Genomic DNA, 6,887 nt, shown 5'->3' with positions numbered 1-6,887 from the left:
TGTAGGGTCTTTGCCGTCGTAGCTTCTTTGCCGTGCGCTTTGGTTGGACTTTGCCGTGCGTAGGATCGTTGCCGTGCGCCACTGCTGACTTTGCCGTGCAGTTATTCTTTGTCGTGCGCTGCGCTTAGACTTTGCCGTGCGGTTTGTCTTTGTCGTGCGTGCTACTTGCTGCGCACATCAAAGATGTCTTTGCCGTGCACCGGCGCACGGCAATGATTGGCTGCACGGCAATGCCCTTTTTTCCTGTAGTGTGGGGATGGGAGGGGAGGGGCTTGGGTTCAGGCGCCGTCGCCCCCGAGTCGACGCCCAATGCGAGTTGCCTCGCGGATTCTGTTCCTCGCCTCACAAGTGGTAAAACGGGCTCCCCGGGTTGGACACGGAAACGACGCGGAATGGTGGGCTGGATGGCATCCAAACGGTCAGGTGGGCTCATCCGGGTCAATTCCGCCCGGGGATTGTTTGGCTCGGGAAAAGTAGAGGAACCCCTCGGGAACGCGTGTAACCAAACGAGGCCTAAGTGTGATGTGTAACCATATGTGCTTATAAATGCAATCATAACCTTTTTAAATCGTATAACACACATTTCAATTAAAATCTTTTTAGACAACTTTATTGCATAACACATGTTTTTATGTAATCCTTTTGGGATAAACTTTTAGATGGTGCTAGCTCCTGCATTTCCGAGGGCCAGCATGCTAATTATTAATACTAGATAAAATACATTATACTATTTGTTAGGCAACAGGGTAGGACGCCTGCATGGCAAGGCCGCAAAGGCCGGTATTGGATGCCACATCCCTCGCGATCTTCACGTAGCCCTTGTCCGCCCAACTGCTTCCCCACGAGTTCTTCATCAGCCAGTACTTGCTACCGTTCTCGTCAGTGCCGTTACAGCATGGTTGAGGTCAGTGGTACACTGCTGGCCTGCTGCACCAAATATTCCCGTACCATCAAAAAAGCGGAACGCGGTGTTGTTGCCGTCCAAGGCAACGGACACGGGCTGGTGGGCAACCGCCAACAGGAGGGCAGTCTCATTCAGTGGAGGAACATACTGGAAACCTCTGATCTTGGCCGCTGCCTGCTTTCCAGATGAGCGGCAGGTGCTCTGCTTAGCTTCGTAGCCGTATGCCTCCTCGGTGGTGAGGCCACCGCTGTGGACAATGTGCCGGAATGCTTCGTCCATGTCGCCCAGGTTGCAGCCACGGTTGTTCGCGCCGGTGGAGCAGTCCAGGAGCTGCTGCTCCGACAGGGACGCCAGTTTGTGGGTTCTGATTTTGTGGATGCCTTCCACTGCTGCCACCGCAGAGAACGCCCAGCAACACCCTGAGCATTCACGCAATAATGAACATGTTAATTTCCTGCCGAATCGAGTTAACATTCTAACTAAGATATGATTCAATAGTTTGAGTGATGGAGTGAATCAAGAGTAACTAGAGCTCACCACATGAGCCTTGATCCTTGACAGGAGTTACCGCCCCCTTCTCCCTCCAGTCTATACTGGCAGGAATATGAGAAAGGCATACGTTCCCGTACATGAATCCGGTTTCGACAACAGACGGTGGCCGTGGCAGGCTCCGGCGACGGATGTAGATATTGTTGAACTCGGCCTCGGTCAGATCGGCGAAATTGTTGGTCGTCAGCCCAGGGCGACTCTTGGCCCCTGGGCCTGCTGCAGCATTATAGGAGTCGATGAAGTGGGCGTTAGACTTGAATATCTCGAACCGTCGAGCCTTCTCCGCCGAGTTCTTGTAAGTGCGGCCGTGCTCCGCCATCCACTTCTCGTATCTCTCTCTCATCGCCTTGTCGTTTCCGGCCGCCGGCACCTCGCGAGCTGCAAGCGCGAAATGCGTGCAGCAGCTCACCATGACAAGAAGGGTAGCGAGTGAAAACGGCTTTGTGAGTCGCTTGGAGTCAGGAGATGATGAGGCCATATCTGAGAAGTAATGGTGCAGCTCTACTTGCGCTTTCTTTGAGAATGGAGTGCGCGCTAACTTAGTCGTTGCTTCGATGCGTAGTCATATATGGTTGCTGCTAGGGGAGTGAACGGGGATGGCTTTTATATATGGAGCACTTGAACTTTTGAAGAAAGAACACAGTAAACACGCGGGTGGCCACTGCTGGATAATAATCACCGTAGGGCATCTTTAACGGCCCGACACTGTTGGGTTATACCCTTGGCACTGATTTTTCTGAATTTCACATAAGTGTCACGTGTTTGACACATTCAGTTTTGTCTGTGTTTTTCTGTTAGAGTGTAGCTCGCCGTTGGTTGTGGTTTGAAGCTCGGATTGTGGGATGATGCGGTCAGTATTGGAGCACAGTACTCGGACATGTTTCCCTTTCGTATGAATAAAAGGAGAATCGAAAAGCTGCAAGCAACACCAAAAACCGTGAGTTCATCCCCTCTCCGGTTTTCTGTTCGAGTGTTTGATCTTCAGGGTAACAATTGGTATCAAAGCTGAGATGTGACGGCCGTGTCAAGTGGTGCACACACAGTCAAATGCCACCACAACAGCCGCCACCATGAGCCTCAGTGATCCCTCCTCCTGCAACACAGCAACCGCGATCGCAAAGCCGGGGACGGAGCAGGGTACGACGCGGCGGCATGGAGATCGTGGTACAGCCCAAGGTAGTTCGCGATGCTGGCGGCGGGAGCGGCACCAAACTCTCCTTCCCGATGCTCACCCGTGGCACCTACACCAACTGGGCCATGGTCATGGAGGTGAACCTCCAGGCTTGGCCGTTGTAGGATGCGATCGAGAACGATACTGTCCCACGCAAGGACGACAAGCAGGCACTAGCGGCTTTGTCAGAGATGCATTGCATGCTAATCGGAAAGGGAAGCCCAAGGCAGGGTGGGAGGCGATCTGGCTGCAGTAGCAAAGGAACGACCGTGTGCACGATTCGCATGTGCAGCTGCTCCGGACAGAGTACGAGTTTGTCACGTTCAAGGGCAATGACATGATCGACGAGTTCAGGATGTGAATCTTCTACATCGCATCCGCACTACACTCTCTTGCCGACAACGTCGACGAAGAAAAGGTAGTCAGCAAATTCCTTTTGATCGTCCCCACACGATTCGTGCAGATAGCCTTATCCATCGAGACTTTGCTCGATCTGGCCACGCTCTAGATTGAGAAGGTAGTGAGCCACCTACGAGTTGTGGAGGAAAGGTTGGAGGGAGATCACAGAGGCAGCTCCGATGACCAGCTCCTTCTCACTGAGGAGCAGTGGAAGGCGAGGAAAAGGCAGCTGTGTGGCGGTGGCTCGGACGGGAAGAGCGATGGGCCATGAGAACGTAAGAAGGGAGGCCAACCTCATCAGGCCCCATCACCGCACGGCATCGGCAACAACACTGACAAGAAACATTGTCGGTACTGGAAGAAAAGGGGGCACTCGGCCCGTGAATGTCACAAGAAATAGCGCGACAAAGCGACCAAGGCAGTTGCGACTCCGGCGACCGTGAATATGGTGCAAGATCAGGAGGACGAGGGCCCTGGTCTAATGATGGCATGCGCCAGGGAGGTGATCGAGCACTCCATGGACGCGATTGCACTCGCGGTGCACAGCGTCACCGCACACGCGTACTGGCAGACACTTCTTCCTCAACAAGGGACAGGCCATCATCACCCATGCTCGTTATGGCGAACACGGCGATGCGGTGAGGTTTCTCGACACTAGCGCCACGAACCACGTGAAGGGATTGGTGGACCCCTTCGCTAAGCTGGAACACTCCATCACCGGCAAGGTTCACTTTGTGGGCAGGTCGGTGAGGGACATTCATGGTCGTGGCACGGTCATGTTCACCATCGACGGGGAGATCACTGCGCGTTCATGGAGCTTTTCTTCATCCCAGCGCTCAAGGGAAGCATCGTGAGCCTTGGCCAACTCGACGAGAGCTGGTACGCCATCAACATTTGCCGCAGCACTCTCACAATCCATGATCATTGTCGATGGCTCCTAGTCAAGGTAAGTGAGATGCCGCGTAGTCGTTGCCGCCACTGTAGATCCCGCCGTCCCAACCCGCTGCTCCCTCGCCACGCCTCCCTAGTTCCGCGATGGACGCTCCTACCCCGTCGGATGCTGCTGCCTAGGTCACCTCGGTGTCGAATCGACCTCTCCCACATCCCGATCGGCCACCGCAACCGCCTAGCTCCCACTTGTCCCCGTGGTCGCGGCCGGTAGTTGCGCGGTCAAGCGCAAGCTGCAGGGAAGCCACGTCATCAGCGTGGGAGCTCCGGCTGCTGCTCCCACTCTGGCTCCCGCTCCAAACACGGCCCCGGCGGGGAAGGTCAATCTATGCGTGCAGCTGGGAAAAAACTGGCGACGGGAAATAGGGGACGAAGAAGCCAGGGTTGTTTGGAGGATCTGACTACGACAACCGCTCCGGCAACACCAAGCTCTCCTGCCAATAGCCGAAGTTGTTGGTGCATGGTAGACGACACACGCCGATTGGCATGAACGCAATCGCGTCGCAGCAGAACATTGTAGTTTCCTTGTATATCGACTACAAAGAAGCCAATAGCCGAAGTATTGCTCCCAAATGTAAGCAATAGGTTGATGATGCCTTTGGCTTCTACCCTTTCTGCGCTTAGAACCCATTGACCACCATATTGGTCTTCATCAAGTCGGCATCATCTAGTTGTGGGTTCTTGAAGACCGAATACGACATTTGGTTTACCACAGCATGCCATCAACCATCATCCTACTGAACGGCTTCCCATTGATATGTCCCCTTATAGAGGCTTGAGATGTTTGTTGTTTGACAAGATCACCGGGCTTCTTGAAGATAGCATTGTTAGGTCTGAAATCTCAATATAAGCTACCTCGCCGTTTTCGCTGACAGCACAAAACTCTCCAGGTAGATAGTATACCATGTTCATACATAGGACTCTCCTAATCAGCGATGCTTCATAATCTCGAGAGGACGAGTACCATCCAAGTCTTTCTACTGTTTTCTGCCAAGTGGATGCAAGATGTCGTGTATTTGGCGCATGTGGACTTCAAGCATTGACCCACACGATTTTAGAAATGACTAGACCAAAACACGTAATATTCGTTTGAGAAGACATATTTGTAACATCCCTGTTTTGCTAAACCCTATTTAGGAGTTGTTTGTGCATCATGAGCATCATATAAAATGCATTAGGAAAAAAAATGCATTTCAAATAAAGTGGAAACCCAAAATGTATGCAAACCCTACTCTACTTTAAATTCTCCCGAGTTGTTTCAAATCTTCAAAACCAAAATATGTGGAACCTCAAATACATGAGAAGACCACTAAATATTTTCCCTGAAGTTTTTAAGTTATTTTGTATCCCTAAAAGGTTGCAAATGCCAAAATCTGTTTGTTTTTAGCCCTGTTTTAAAAATTCTAGGGAAATCGCCAAAGGGTAGGGGGGTTATGTGCAAAAATGCTTTTGTCTTCTTCGGCACACACGCAGGCTGCTGCGTGCGGCAGCTCTGGCCGTCGATCCGGCGAGGCGATGCGCGCCGCCGCTCGCCGTCCCTGGGCGGGGATAAGGCCGCCACGATGCCTCCACTCTCCCCTATCCTCTCTCACTCGCGCGCCTCCCTTCCTCTCTCTGTGAGCACGCGACCAAACCCTAACCGGCCGGCCACCGCTCGTCGTCGTCGCTCCGGCCACCCCCGCGCCCAGCCTTGACCGCCATCGGCTCCGCCTCCTCCTTCTGCTCCTCCCCGTCGAAGGAATCGACGAGGGGAGGCTCCAATCGGCCGCCACGACCTCGTCTTCCCCGCGGCCGGCGAGGATGCCGACGACCACCGTGGCGCCATACGGCCTCCTCTCGCCACGCCGCCAACCTCCTCGCGCTCCTGGTGAGCTGGAGCTTCTCCTGAGCCCCTCCTCCCTCTCCGTGCTGCCCTGTGTCGCCGTCGCATCGAGCGCCGCCGTCGGGCTCCGCTCGGCCTCGTCGCCGGTGCTGCTCCGGCGGCCAATAAGTGGCGGCGCCACCACCAGGTGGTCGCCCGTGTCCGCGCGGTTCCAACGCGCTAAGCGGCGCGTCCAGGCGAGCCCTGGAGCGTCTGCTCTGCTCCTCGCCGGCGCCGGTCCGCCGTGGTCAACCACCGGCGGTTGACTCCGGTGGGACCCGGTTGCCAGGTGTCTTTTCTTTTCTTTTCTTTTATTTTTGTTTTATCATTTTCTGTAATTCAAATTAATATGACAGGTGGGGTCCGTTCGTCAGAAATTTAATCATTTCCAGTATTTTAGATAAAGAATAAAACTATGACAGTGGGCCCCTATGTCAGAATTTTAATAATTACTAGAATTTCAGAAAATGGATAAAACTTGTAAAGTCCATAACTATTTCATTTTAATTCAGAAAAATGTGTATAATATATCAAAATCTTCAGAAAAATGAGATCTACACTTTAGTATCAAAATCATGCATTGATAAGCAACTTTGAACCCTATTTGTTTTAGAAGAACTAATTGTACCCCTCCGAGGTCGTCGGAACTACTAACCCTAGTTCCGTCGAACCCTAGTTAATCTGATGATCATGTCTTAGGGTTAGCGCTAGTAACTAATTAACTTGTCATGTCATCATCTTTGAATGTGCATTGCATTATGCCATGTATTGAATGTTATTCTTTGTTACTAGTGTTGCTTCTTCGCGGTCGATAGAGCACGAGCCTGAGACGATGAAGATCAACAACATTGAAGATCAATAATTGTCCATCAGCGAACAAGTCAAGCATGGGATCCTCGAAGATCCATATTGGTTTGTCAGGGACAAGGCAAGCCCTAGCCTGGTTCATATATGTTTTCGAAATGCTTTTACTCTGGCTCCTTCATATTGCATGCGATTCAACTATCTTTTATCGATAGGAAGAGTTATCCTATCTATTGCATGTTCCACCCTTG

The 6,887-nt window shown here is 52.2% G+C and overlaps 1 pseudogene; it reads right to left on the bottom strand.

The window, feature by feature from the left end:
* Nucleotides 1–588: 588 nt before the first annotated feature.
* LOC127313285 (senescence-specific cysteine protease SAG39-like) lies at nt 589–2,049 on the bottom strand (annotated as a pseudogene).
* Between the last annotated feature and the right edge of the window lie 4,838 nt (nt 2,050–6,887).

The sequence above is a fragment of the Lolium perenne genome, chromosome 7 (assembly GCF_019359855.2).
Source record: "Lolium perenne isolate Kyuss_39 chromosome 7, Kyuss_2.0, whole genome shotgun sequence".
NCBI classification, from domain to species: domain Eukaryota; kingdom Viridiplantae; phylum Streptophyta; class Magnoliopsida; order Poales; family Poaceae; genus Lolium; species Lolium perenne.
The sequence above is the reverse complement of the archived record's forward strand: the minus strand, read 5'-3'. Positions and strand labels throughout refer to the sequence as shown.